This window comes from Panthera pardus, unplaced genomic scaffold (genome assembly GCF_024362965.1).
Source record: "Panthera pardus isolate Hobbes unplaced genomic scaffold, ASM2436296v1 HiC_scaffold_15, whole genome shotgun sequence".
NCBI classification, from domain to species: Eukaryota; Metazoa; Chordata; class Mammalia; order Carnivora; family Felidae; genus Panthera; species Panthera pardus.
The window spans coordinates 60,867,953-60,882,210 of NW_026526710.1; the positions used below are offsets into that span (position 1 = coordinate 60,867,953).

Here is a 14,258-nt window from a genome sequence, read left to right on the forward strand (position 1 = left end):
CTTGTTGAAAAAATTTAAACTATCCTTTGCATTTATTTTCATGTTTTAATACAAGTTATAGACTTTACTGGGGCGCCTGGGTGGCTCAGTCGGTTAAGCATTCGACTTTGGCTCAGGTCATGATCTCACGGTCTGTGGGTTCGAGCCCCGCGTCGGGCTCTGTGCTGACAGCTTGGAGCCTGGAGCCTGCTTCAGATTCTGTGTCTCCCTCTCTCTCTGCCCCTCCCCCACTTGTGCTCTGTTTCTCTCACTCTCTGTCTCGGTCTCAAAAAATGAATAAACGTTGGGGCGCCTGGGTGGCTCAGTCGGTTAAGAGTCCGACTTCGGCTCAGGTCACGATCTCGCGGTCCGTGAGTTCGAGCCCCACGTCGGGCTCTGGGCTGATGGCTCAGAGTCTGGAGCCTGCTTCCGATTCTGTGTCTCCCTCTCTCTCTGCCCCTCCCCCGTTCATGCTCTGTCTCTCTCTGTCTCAAAAATAAATAAAACGTTAAAAAAAATTTTTTTTAAAATGAATAAACGTTTAAAACAATTTAAGTTACAGATTTTCCATATAGAAGGGATATCAAGGAGGTCACCTGATTGGAAAGAGGGACGGGGAGCCCAAGACAGAGGAGCCTCACTCAGCCACCCCAGTGAACAAGGGAGCTGAAGGAGGTGTCCCCTCCCAGCCACTCTTAGCTGCAAATAGCTCCACTTGCATGACATCTTCTGCCCTGTTCCATTCTGGTTCCATGCGGACTTGGCAGTTGAGGTGGCAACATCATTGTAAAGCAGTGCGAGTCTGTGCCTGTACTAACCAGTGAGGTGCTGGCCTGGACTGTTGCCATCAGAACAAGGACCCCCTTTACGGAGTGTTCTCTCTGAGCCATGAATTATGCTGATAACTTTACACACACAAGTCACTTCACTTAACCCCCAGGAGAGCCTACAACGTAGTATCAGGAGTCCTCCGTGTTGAACAGGTGAGGATGTTTATGCTTGACAGGATTGCTCAACTGCCCAGAGGTCACAGCTAGAGCGAGGCAGACCTGTATCCAAATTCAGACCTGCCAGACTCCAGAGCCCCTGGTGCTGATGACCATGTGACCTTTTGCCACTTGGAATCCTTAGAATGTTCTAGATGGCCTTCCACGTGGAGGACGTAGTTTAATTCTGTGAAATAATTCTCCAAGGCAAAGCAGGTAGTGTTAACTCTGGAAGTGGTGGCTTGTTTGAGGTTATGTGGCCACCAAATGCAGAGATTCAGCACTTCCCTGTATAGCAGGTGCTGGGAGATTGGAGTGAATGCTGGTTATGCTGGGGGTGGAGGGCAGATGGGTGGGTGGTTACACTGGGAGGGGGTAGCCCAGCTCTTAGCAATCTGAGAAGAGTAGGGGCAGCCCAGACACCAGAGATGAGAGTTCTGTCTCTCAGATCTCCCATTTTCATCATCTAGAGAGTGGTTCTAATAATAACATCCACCTTGCAGGGGGAAACAGCAGAAGTAATGTGCTTGGTCGGGAGGGAACAGACTATAGTCCAAGCAAGGCCAGCCACACTTTGATGCTACTGTTCAGGCCACCATTTGTTTAACATTTATTCATTTTTGAGAGACAGAGACAGACAGAGCATGAGCGGGGGAGGAGCAGAGAGAGAAGGAGACACAGAATCTGAAGCAGGCTCCAGGCTCTGAATTGGCAGCACAGAGCCCAATGCAGGATTCGAACTCACTGACCACGAGATCATGACCTGAGCTGAAGTCAGACGCTTAACTGACTGAGCCACCCAGGTGCCCCTAAAAATTTTTTTTAACGTTTATTCACTTTTGAGAGACAGAGTACAAGCGTTGGAGGGGCAGAGAGAGAGGGAGACATGGAATCTGAAGTAGGCTCCAAGCTGTCAGCACAGAGCCCAATGCGGGGCTTGAACCGACAAACCATGAGATCATGACCTGAGCTGAGGTCAGACACTCAACCAACTGAGCCACCCAGGTGCCCCGAGGCCATTTCTAACAGGAACCTGCTGCAGGCCCAGCCCCAGCGCAGGCGATGCATCAGGTGCAACAATAATGCTGAGTGATTCAGACAAGCCTGGCCCTGGCCTCCAAGGCTTACGACAGAAGTTGAGAGAACCATTGCTATGATTCAGTAATAACATTGCAGGTAGGCTAAGGGATGGACGTGTTTGTAGGACAGGGTCTGTGAACAGAGGTTTCTTGACAAATTTCTGTAGAGACAATGGGATGGAGAGAGTTGCTAGTGATATGGATGGTGGCTGGACTGGACTGGTTTTATGGAGATGGGATTTCAGGAGCTTGCAGAGCTGAGCATGGCATGCACATGAGATTCTGGGAGACAATTCAGTATCTACAGCGCTGATAAGAATGTCAAAGAAAAACCATGGTGCTGCCTGGGTAGCTCAGTCAGTTAAGCCTCTGACTCTTGATTTTCCAGTTCAGGTCATGATCTCACAGTTTATGGGATTGTCAGCTCTGTGCTGACAACATGGAGCCTGCTTGGGATTCTTTCTCTCTCCCTCTATGCCCCTTCCCCATTTCTCAAAATAAATAAATAAACATTAAAAAAAAAGATCGTCAAAGAAAAACTAGACAGTATTAGTCCACATTTACACTTTCACTTCAAGACTGACAGCTGTGATCTTGGTAATTAAATTTTCTCCTCTTCTTCTGAAAGAGCTTGGGCTCTTATCACTACCCCCAACTTCTCAAGTTCTTTGGGGACTAAGGTAGCAGGGAAATCAATGAATAAACGAATGCATGAATAAGTGAAATATCATACATAGACAAGATGTGTATCTGGCACACAGTATGTTCTCAGTCTCAAAGAGGTAGCTGGTGGTAGTGGTTGAGAAAGCAAGCTCTGGACTTGGATTGTTTGTGTTGGAGTCCAGTACTGATGTGTGACCTTGCCGTTCTGTGCCTCACTTTCCCTTTTTGTCACCTGGGGTTGGTAGTAGTACCAAACTCATAGGGTTGTTGTGAGGATTAAATGACTGAATCCATTTAAACTCACGGCGCGCGCGCGCACACACACACACACACACACACACACACACACTGCACAGCACAGTGCCTGGCACATAGCGGGTATTAAAAAAAAGTTAGCTATTAATATAAAATGATTATCAATTTATTAGTTTAGCCGTGGATGGAAAATTCTCATGCTTGTGCGCAGTCAACATACATGAGTGAACTGGGGCAGCTGAAGCACCTGATCTGATGGGGACACTGATGTTAAGGGGAACGTGGGGCTAGTGCTGTGATTTTCATAATCTCCTCTTGGGTAGTGGTCACCCCAGCTTCCAGCTTGGTTCCTGAAAAAGTAAAGACCTTTTACATGTTCTCCTTAAGCTCTTACTTATTCATTTTTCAGAACCCTGCCTTTGGGAGTGCCGGTCCTTGGCTAGATCTTGAGTTATAAAGTTTGTTCTCAGTACCTTTTCTCTCTCCTTCTAAGCCCTATACCAGCCAGGTAGCCAGCACCCACTTCACCTTTCCTCCAGGTTCCACGTATAGCACATTTCTTTCAATCACAGACGTCAAGAAAATGTCTCAAAAACTCATAGAATGCACAGATGCATCACCCCTCCCACGCTGAAGTGCAAATGAGAGCAGTGACTCTGAAGAGGTGGAATTTGGGGCGTCTGCAGCCCATAGGGGAGAGCAGGGTCTCCCTGGCTGATCCGGTTTCACCAGCAGGTGGCGGTCTATATGCCAGGCCTGTAGGGTTCCTGACCAGAAAACTCCAATGGGATGTTGATGCTACTGCAAGAGAAGAGCACAGCCGAATTTTCACCAGCCAAGCTGTCACCATCTGCAGAAAAGTGGGGAGAAAATGTTACAGGAAATACTAGGCGTTCAGGAAGAGACAAGCGACATGCACTCGAGAAATCAGAAAAGACTTTATTTTGCACCAGTGCTGGCCCAGCAGAATCACCTCCAAAGGCTGAGCACCCAGCTTGGGTTTTATTGATCCTTTATACATGTGTGCTTCTGGGTTGGGCAGGACTAGTATAGTCAAGCTTCTGGTTCCTGGTTGCTGGCTGGAGCAGGCAAGGAGGGAAGAGGCAAGCAAGATTACAGAAGCCAAAAGCACGCAAGGGAGTCCAGGCTCAGACATCAGGCTGGCCCTTTTTATTTGCTCTTACCGGCTTTCCTTTTCATTCCTGTTCCCCGTCCCCCCTCCCCACCCCCCTTGATTCTCAAGCTGCTGTAGCCAACTTAGAGAAAATCAGTTTGTGGGGGCCAGGGAACTTTGCTGCCACGAAAGGAGCGGTGAAGAGTCACTCAAGGATTCAGACACTAGGAGCTCCCTGAGGGAAGGCTTCAGAAGGGGTGAATAGTGAGAAGTGCACTGAAAAGGGAGCACTGTCCTTCTTTTAGGGCATTATCCTTGTCTTGCATTGGCTGATTTCCGACCCTCTGGGAAGGACATTTCCGGAAGGGAGCTGCCTCATCAGATGGATGGAGCGCGGGAAAGGAGCCCGGGAAGCTGGTTTCCGCACGCTGGGCGCTCTGCAGCTGGAGGATTGCGTCTTTCTGTCCGCTAGATGGCGCTGTCTGGCTTTCCCTCGGCTTCCCGAGCCAGTCCCTGGAGGCCGCCGCCGCAGCGGCCGCTCTAGCCGACCGGCGCGGCCTCTGTGGTTCCGGGCGGAAGTGAGGCGCCGAGCGGAACGGCCTCTGGTGACATTTTCTCCGGGCGGCGCGGACGAGTGAAGGGACTTGGTGGTGGAGGCTGTGGAGGTGGCGAGATTCGCCTTAGCCCCGGCGGGGCTTTGACTGCGACCCTCTGCTCGCCGCCGGGGCTTGTGCTGAGGAGGAGAAGGCGGCGGTGGCCGTCGCGTCCCGAGTCACCGCGGCCGGGGGAGTCCCGGCCGGGGGGTCGGTGCGTGCCCCGACGGGGCGCGCGGAGCGGGCGAGGAGGTGCAGAGCTGCCGCGGAGCGCAGGTGAGGCGGGAAGGTGCGCAGGGCCGCGGCCCGGCTGCGGGTCGAGCCGTGGGACCGGGCTGCGTCCCGGGGAGGGGTCGGGTTGAGTCGGAGGGGTTCGGGCCGCGGGTGTGGGATCTGCGGCGCCCGGGCGCCGGGGTCGTGACGGGCCCGGCCGGCGGGCGCCTAGTGTTCGCGCCCGGACTTGGCGGGAGGCGCGGCCCGGGTGGGGGCTCCCGAAAGGAGCGGAGTCGCCCGACGCCTTGTTCGCCCGCCCGCCCGCCCGCCCGGCAGTGACCCTCGGGTCCTCCCGGCTTCGCCCAGCTGGCGGGCGGAGCTCCCTCTCCTGTTCCGCGGGCCGCGGGTCCCTGTCCCCGGGGGCTGAGAGGAGGCTGGAGATGCCGCAGCCCGCGGGCTGCGCGGGGGAGCCGCTTTTCGGCCTGGAGTTGTCTTCACGCAACTTTCCTGCGTCCCGGCCCGCCGGGGAAGCGGCGGCGGCAGCTCTGCCAACTCTGCCAGCTCCGCGACCGGGGATCTGGCGCCGACACCTGCCCCTGCTCCCGGGAGCCCAGGCAGCCGCCCCAGCGCCGCGGCTGCCGCGGCCTAGGAGAGGGAGAAAAAGCTTCCTTTGGCTGGCGCCGCCTGCCTCTCGGCGCTTCCACTACCTTGGGTCGGCAGACGCCTCCAGTCGATGGAGGGATGTGTCAGCCTCCAGAATTGACGTCTGGTGGAGAGTTTGTCAACTTTCTTTGGAAAATCGGCGCAAATGTTAAACTGACGGATCCCAAATCAAAGATCATTGTCTTCTCTGGCTCTTCCCAGGGAATTTTCACTTCTCCGCAGTAGCGCTTCCTACTTTGTAATTAATTTCTTATAGCACCGACCTCAGTTTATTGTTGGGGCAGCAGCCCCCACGAGAACAGCAGGTTATGCATTCTCTCACTAATTTACTTTCCTTTAATTTTATTTTACTTATTCTGAGAGAGAGAGAAGGGGAGACAGTATCCCAAGTAGGCTTCCCGCTGTCAGCGCAGAGCCCCATGGAGGGCTTGAGATCATGACCTGAGCGAAAATCAAGAGCCCACGCTTAAGGGACTGAGCCACGCAGGTGCTCCTTATTTTCCCATTTAAATCGTCCTCTCTGCTGTGTCAGAATAGAGTCTCTCAGGTTGAAGGAATGAACGTCTGTGGGTACTTGTTCTTCTAGCTTGAACCGCCTGAGCAGTTTATGCTTAGATGTGCTTTTCACTTCTTGACTGAGCTTTTGCTTTCTGAATCCTTCCAGCCAGTAGGATGAAAATCCCACTGGTGATGCTTTGTCAAGGTTGGACCTCTTAATTACAAATACATCTGGCAGTTTTGCCTAGCCTGTTATTGTGTAGTGTAGTTGGGCACATGCTAACAGTTTGAATCACTCCCTTTCTTCTCCAGGGGTATTTTAAGGATGGAGGCTATTCACTTTCTAATGTAGTTTTGCTGATCTAGGCAATCTGGATTCCTCCAGCAAGAGCATTGCCTTTTGGTTTAACAAGCATTTTTAGAGGCCTACAATTGATAGTTATTACCTGATGTCCCGAGGAGTCATAACGCTAACCGTTTGTTAGTAGGAAGTGTGATATTTTGGTTGTCTAATTACTACGAAGTGTAATATTTTAGTTGTCTAATCTGGCAAATATGATGCCTCATTTAGTGCTTTATGCACAGTAGGTGCTTAGTAAATATAAAACTGAGTTAAATTTTTAATAGAAGTTAGTTCAGGAAACTAAAATGGAATTTACTGCAGTGACCTATGCTACTTTGAAAAGGATCTCAATGAAATTTCATGCAGTTCCATTGAGAAATAATATTTTTAGCCATTTTTTGGTAAATTTTTAAAATGTTTTTATTTATTTTTGGGAGAGAGAGACAGAGCATGCGCAAGAGCACAAGTGGGGGGAAGGGGCAGAGAGAGAGGGAGACACAGAATCTGAAGCAAGCTCCAGGCTCTGAGCTGTCAGCACAGAGCCTAATGCTGGGCTCAAACTTGTGAATTGTTAGATCATGACCTGAACCGAAGTCGAATGCTTAACCAGCTGAGCCACCCAGGCACCCCTTTAGCCATTTTTAAATGAGAACGCTTTTCAGTATGACTGTACTTTTTTTTTTTTTAATGTTTATTTTTGAGAGAGAGACAGAGACAGTATGAGCAGGGAAGGGACAGAGAGAGAGAGAGAGAGAGAGAGGGAGACAGAATCTGAAGCAGGCTCCAGGCTCTCAGCTGTTAGCACAGAGCCAATGCAGGGCTGGAACTCATGAGCGGTGAGATCATGACCTGAGTCGAAGTCGGATGCTCAACTGGCTGAGCCACCCAGGCGCCCCATACTTTTGAAACTTCAAGCCATATATTTTTTCATAATGTTAACATGTAGATGTAAACTTCAATACAGGTGTAGACAACATGAAAAGCAGAGAGAAGCTGCAAGGTAATTATACCTGAAGCATCAGCTAAATGGTTTCTTAATGAAACAATTTTTTCTGACATTTTTTTGTGGAAAATGAGTGGCTTGGATTTTGGAGCTGGAAACTTTCCCCATTGCTAGCTTCATATTACGTTCACAGTGTAGTTGTTAAATTCCTCACTAATTTAGTGTATATTACTCTTAAATGCATTTATGAATGAGTGCCATAAGGCTCTTTGTTTTATACTTTTCATGATTAATCCCAGATCTGTATATTAAGGATAAATTCAGCTTTAGATTCTGTTGGAACTGAGTGTTCACTGTATGTTCTTCAAAGATTTTATTTGATAGTGACATTGGTACTTTAAGGCTCCTTACTATATGACTGGTAACTTTTATGTAACTTGTAAACTCATTCAAAGAATTGTTTTGCTGGGATATTCAGTTTTACAGTTTTGTTCTGACATGTGCATGAATAAATTTGATGTATGGGCAATTAGAATGTTTTTTGTTTTGTTTTGTTTCTTTTTAAAGTTTGGAACTGGTATGTACTAGACACCCAAACCCTACGTTTGTAATTTTGACAAACCATCTTAGACCTTTCTGATTTTCCTGCATGTAACTAGGGATGTGAAAACACATGTGTGTTCATGTTTACATGCTTATAATTGACAGTACTTGAGAGAACCTGTAAAATAGGCTACTTTTGGGGTGCCTGGGTGGCTCAGTCAGTTGATCATCCGACTTTGGTAAGAGTATGATCTCACGGCTCGTGGGTTTGTCTTCACATAAGTTTTTGTGCTGACCGCCTGGAGCCTGCTTCAGGTTCTTTGTCTTGCCCTCTCTTTCTGCCCTTCCTCCGCTTGTGTGCTCTGTGTCTGTTTTTCTCTCAAAAATAAATAAATATTTTTAAAAATGCTACTTTTTAAATTTTTACTTTTTTTTTTTTTTTTTTTTTTTTTTTTTTAAGTAAACTCTGCACCAAATGTGGGGCTTGAACTCATAATCCCAAGATCAGGAGTCATATGCTGTAGTGATTGAATCAACCAGGCGTTCCTAAAAACGTGCCATTAATTTGTTTTCTTTTGAACCCTACTGATTTTGGTATTCTGTATTATTTTAAGAAAGAATCTGGGGTCAAATAAATTTTCTTGGATAGCTGTAGTAAAAATGAAATAGACAGTAATAAATGAGTAGAAAGCTGACTGTAGAAAGGGGGAAGAGCTATTGAGAAAACAGGACAAACAGGACACTTATTTATTGATTACTTTGTGCCAGTAGTGCTCTAGTTGCTAGAGCTATGCTTGGTGAATAGGATTGAACAGGTCCTGATGCTAAAGGAACTTAACCATTTAAACCGGCATTTGTGGGGCACCTGGGTGGCTCAGTAGGTCTGACTTTGGCTCAGGTCATGATCTCACAACTCATGGGTTTGAGCCCTGCGTCAGGCTCTGTGCTGACAACTGAGTCTGGAGCCTGCTTTGGATTCTGTGTTTCTGTCTTCTCTCTACCCCTTTCCCCCCTCCCCCCCTTCTCTTCCTCCCTTCTCCCCCCCACCCCCACTGCCCCTCAAAAATAAAACAAACATTAAAAAAATTTATTTAAACCGGAGTTGGGATGGGTTTCCAGGTGGGCATTCTAGGCTAGGTAACAGCCTATGCAAAAGTCATGAGTATCAATAATCTTGACTGGTTAAGTGTGACCAGTGCCTTCAGTTTACAGAGGGTTAGGTTGTGAAGGTACCTTAGTCTGCTAATAAATTATTTTCTTCTTTTAGGGAAAAAAGGTTCAGGTGGAATATGAAGGATGCAATAGGCATTCCTTTTAAAAGATTTTCTTCATCCTTACGTTCAATGAGTAGAAATGTTGCTGGTTTTCTTTATTTTGGGTTGATTGTTATTTGTCAGACTGAAGTAATTTGATAGTTATTTTTCTTTAGTTTTTAAATTCTAGTCTTAAATTTAAATTTGACTGTTGTTTTGAAACTTTTCTAAATCTTTTAGCATTTATCTTTAATTGTACCTATATTCCTTACTCTTTCAGGGCTCATGATTGAACTTAGGGGAAATAAACAGTTTTCTGCTTCTGTGTGGGCAGCTTCTCAGCACAAGTGGGATTGATGTTCAGTCAGTTTTCACACTCAGCCTACAGGTCCTTGTGGTAAAAGGAAGGAGCAGGGTGAAACTAAGAAGTATTTCATATTCCTTCTATATTTCTGAACTAAGGGAGGAAATGTGTGTTATATATATTATACATATTTTTCATAATGTTAGCAGATGATAATAGTAGACGTGGTTTAAAAATACCATAAAATAACCAACGTGACTCACATTTGATGAGTGTCTTTTTTAGGTTTTGTGGCTTTATGGCGCTCATTGTCAGTTTTGATTCTGTTCTCTTTCATGTCCCTATTCAAAACAAGGATTTCAGCCTTTGTAATTTAATAGCAAAAAGATACATGGTATAAACCCTAACTTACTAGTTTGAATTTATTCGATTTAAAAACTACCTAGATGAGTATTTTCTAGTTAACTGAAGATTAATTAAAAGTAGAAACCGGGGCGCCTGGGTGGCTCAGTCGGTTGAGCGTCTGACTTCAGCTCAGGTCATGATCTCGCGGTCCGTGGGTTCGAGCCCCGCGTCGGGCTCTGTGCTGACCCCTCAGAGCCTGGAGCCTGTTTCGGATTCTGTGTCTCCCTCTCTCTCTGACCCTCCCCCATTCATGCTCTGTCTCTCTCTGTCTCAAAAATAAATAAACGTTAAAAAAAAAAAATTAAAAAAAAAAAGTAGAAACCAACCACAGAATTGACTTACGTGTATGTGTATGTGGGTTGTTTATACCTGATTAAATTAAAATCCCATTTACTGAGTAGGTGACAGGTGGGAATGGGTGGAAAGATGAAAGAAACCATTTCTGCCTAAGGTACTCAAATCTAGTGAACCAGATGACTTCTGAGTTTCTTTCCCGCTCTAAAATGTGAAGAAAAGTTGGGTGCCTGGTGGCTCAGTCGGTTAAACATCTGACTTCGGCTCAGGTCACGATTTTGAGGTTCGTGGGATCTGCATTAGGCTCTCTGCTGTCAGCACAGAGCCCGCTTTGGATCCTCTGTCTCCCTCTCTCTTTGCCTCTCATCCACTTTTTTCTCTGTCAAAAATTGAATAAAAACATTTTAAAAAAGTAAAGTTTTGGGATGCCTGGGTGGCTCAGTCGGCTGAGCGTCCTACTTTGGCTCAGGTCATGATCTCATGGTTCAAGCCCTGTGTTGGGCTCTGTGCTGACAGCTCAGAGCCTGGAGCCTGCTTCAGATTCTGTGTTTCCCTCTCTCTCTGTCTGTCCCCTGCTTGTGTTGTCTCTCTTTCTCTTAAAAAGAAACAAACATTAAAAAAAATTTTTTTTTAATGTGAAGAATAATGGGCTATAGGAGAAAACGGTACTGTAAAACAAAATAATTATAGTGTGGAATTAGTCTTTTCCTTTATAAAATCAATTTGTTTCACTGATTTATTTTTTAAAGTTTATTTGTCTGAGAGAGAGTGTGTACACAGGTGGAGAAGGGGCAAAGGGAGTAGAGTAAATCCCAAGCAGGCTCTGCACTGCCAGCGTGGAGCCCGATGCGGGGCTCCAATTCAAACTATGAGATCATGACCTGAGCCAAAACCAAGAGTCTGATGGTCAACCCCCTGAGCCACCTAGGTGCCCCTCTTTTGTTTTTGTTTTTAAATGACATTTTTCTTAAATGGGTCTCTAAGTGTAAAAGAAAATGCGGACTTGAGTGTTCTTTTTTGTACTGCCAGTTCGTTTACAAAATACTTTTTCCTCTGCCTGGATTTCAAGTCCAAGTATTAGTAAGTTCTGGTCATTTGTTCAAAGATTACCAAAATTAAATCTGTTGAAACTTATAGCAGTCATATCCAAGAATGTGGATAAATTAGGGTTGTGCTTGAGTAATTTAGAATATTAAGTTTTCGGGGCACCTGGAGGCTCAGTCGGTTAAACATCCGACACTTGGTTTTGGCTCAGGTCACCATGTCATGGTTCCTGAGTTTGAGCCCCACATCGGGCTCTGCGCTGTCAGTGCAGAGCCTGCTTGGGATTCTCTCTCTCTCCCTCTCTCTCTGGCCCTTCCCTGCCTGTACCCTCTCTCTCTCAAAATAAATAAGCTAAAAAAAAAAATTAAAAAATTTAAGTTTTCATTAGCATGGCAAACATTAGGGAAACAAGATATGGACCAACGTGTTTAGAAGTTATTTTTTATTGAGTTGTCTGGTTAAAAAAAAATAACTTTTATGATGTTCTGAGTCAGCATTTTGCTAGATGCCTTATAATTAGAGAAAGGTATTGTTGGGGATAGGGAAGTTGGGTGTGGACTAAAACTCTGGGAAAACAGAACTGTTTTCCTTTCTGTGTTAAGAACAAAAACCTCATGTGGTTAAGATTTTAAGCAGTATCCTGTCTGCCTTAGTTTAAAAAAATTTTTTTTAAGTTTATTTTTATTTATCTTTGAGAGAGAGATAGAGAGCAAGTAGGGGAGAGAGAGGCAGAGAGAGAGGGAGACAGAATCCCAAGCAGACTCTGTACTGTCAGGGCAGAGCTGGACCCCGTGGGGGGTGGGGGGGCGCTGGCTCAAACCCACCACCGTGAGATCATGACCCAAGCCAAGACCAAGAGTCAGATGCTTAACCAACTGAGCCACTCCAGCACCCCTGGCTGCCTTCGTTTTAATCTAACATAGAAGCATAGTTTATTCTTACATCAACACTTTATCATCAAGGGTTTCCTATTATTTTACTCCATTGCAGCCCCCTAAATGATTTGCTCTGGTAAGTTTTTGGTATCATTTATCTTGGGGACCTCAGATCCCACTATGTGGTGACCCATCTTTATGTGTTCTGTATTCTGAGGGAGATAGAAATAGCCAGAGCAGAAATCTTGGAGAAAATCTAGAACCTGTTCTTTATCCTTAATTTACACCAATGTTGCTTTTGAGTAGAGGGTCTCTCATTAGCCATGGTGCCTTCTCTGCATTTGGTAACTTCCTTGGCTCTCGATGCTGGTTTATTCACAGCCTGGGGCTGGGCCAGATGCATGTCAGTAGTGGTAGTATCTGTAACATGAAGTGATTTGAGCAGCCATTATCACTCTTGGCCTATTTATAGAGCTTATATCAGTGGAGAAAAGGTTGGCTGGCAAGCAAGCAAAGTTGCTCTCTTCCCGTGGTTGCAATCTCTCAATTTATATTTCAGTTTGGATAGGCCAAATCCATTCAACCGCATTCATTTTTAACATTCCTTTTCAGTACTCCAATCTTTTAGCACTGCAGTTTCTTAGTCAACTTCACTTTTTTTTTTATTTTTATTTAAAAAAAAATTTTTTTTTAACGTTTATGTATTTTTGAGACAGAGACAGAGCATGAACGGGGGAGGGTCAGAGAGAGGGAGACACAGAATCTGAACCAGGCTCCAGGCTCTGAGCTGTCAGCACAGCTGACAGTGTGTCGAACTCACGGACCGCGAGATGATGACCTGAGCCGAAGTCGGCCGCTCAACCGACTGAGCCACCCAGGTGCCCCATCAACTTCACTCTTAAGGAAAAAGCCAAACAACTATTCCCACACTGAGAATAATTAGCAATAATTCTTTACTATCATATAATATTTAGTATTCAGATTGCTCTGTTGTCTCATAAATGTATTTTTATACTTAACTCAGATTGAGTCAAATAAGGTCTGTAATGTTTTGTAATTTAAAGGTCCCCCACTTTGTTTTTTTCCCCTGGCAAATTATTTGTTGAAGAAAATTTTCCCAGTTTGAATTTGCCAGTTATATTCCAATGGTGGTATTAAACGTGTTCCTCTGTCCCTTTGGTTTCTTGTTATTTGGCTTTAGGTTTAGAGGCTTGATCAGATTCAGTTTCTATAATGTATAGTCTCTCCTTTTTCTTTGAGGGGGGAAAATATTTTATAGGTGATGTTGAGTACTTGCATTAGGAGGCACTTAATGGTTGGTTCTCTGTGGTATTAGCAGCTCTTGATAATCACTGCTGAATTCCATTACTTAATTACTCATAACTCCTCACTCTGAATGCCCTTCATCATTCCCGGTTCTAGCCTTTTATACTGTACCTTGTTTATAGCCTCTTCGACCTCTTCCATTTGAGAGCTAAGCGAAGGGATGGATTGCTGTGGAGAAGAGGGCTATTTCAACTATATTATAGTTTTGTAGGAGTTTTTATTTCAATCCTGATCTTTGGTTACTGCATTGTCCATATTATCCATGCTACAACTTCTCAGTGGAAAACTAATCCCAAATGCAACAAATAATCAAAAGAAATCTTTGAAAAGCAATATTTGTTTTGAGATATTAGTGCTTACTTAAGATAAGGGTACTATTGTCATTAAAGTAAGTTAGTGTTTATATATAAAAATTAGAAACAAGGTTAATTTTTCTACTTCAAAGGATTTGGCAACACCACCATTAGGGACATAATGGAATCTCTTCCTAGAACTGAACATCTAGGAAGAGGGGGCTTCTTTTTGATTTATTTTTATATCCAAGTTGATAGTACTGTTAAGGTGTTTCATTATTAGTCATGGTGATTTTTTAAAATGATTCTTCAGTTCATCAATTTAACAAATATTTATTAAATATTATGTATTAGGGCGCCTGGGTGGCTCAGTTGGTTAGGTGTTCCACTTTGGCTCGGGTCGTGATCTCACAGTTCACAAGTTCCGAGCCCCGCGTTGGGCTCTGTGCTGTCAGCTCAGAGCCTGGAGCCTGCTTCATTCAGATGCTGTATCTCCCTCTCTCTCTGTCCTTTACCCACTCAGGCTCTGTCTCTCTCTGTCTCTCAAAAACAAACAGACGTTAGAAGAAAAAAATTAAAGGGGTACCTGGGT

At 45.3% G+C, this 14,258-nt stretch overlaps 1 protein-coding gene across 6 annotated transcripts in view; it reads left to right on the plus strand.

Moving 5' to 3' along the window:
• Positions 1–4,677: 4,677 nt before the first annotated feature.
• The window catches only part of ARK2N (arkadia (RNF111) N-terminal like PKA signaling regulator 2N), an 85,618-nt gene continuing 76,037 nt past the window's right edge, over positions 4,678–14,258 (plus strand). For 2 of the 6 annotated variants that reach the window (XM_019464151.2, XM_019464152.2), the window contains exon 1: positions 4,678–4,945. The gene's annotated coding sequence lies outside the window, so the exon portion shown is untranslated. The remainder of the gene's footprint in view (positions 4,946–14,258) is intronic. The other 4 variants (XM_019464148.2, XM_019464149.2, XM_019464153.2 and 1 more) reach the window with 4 other exon arrangements.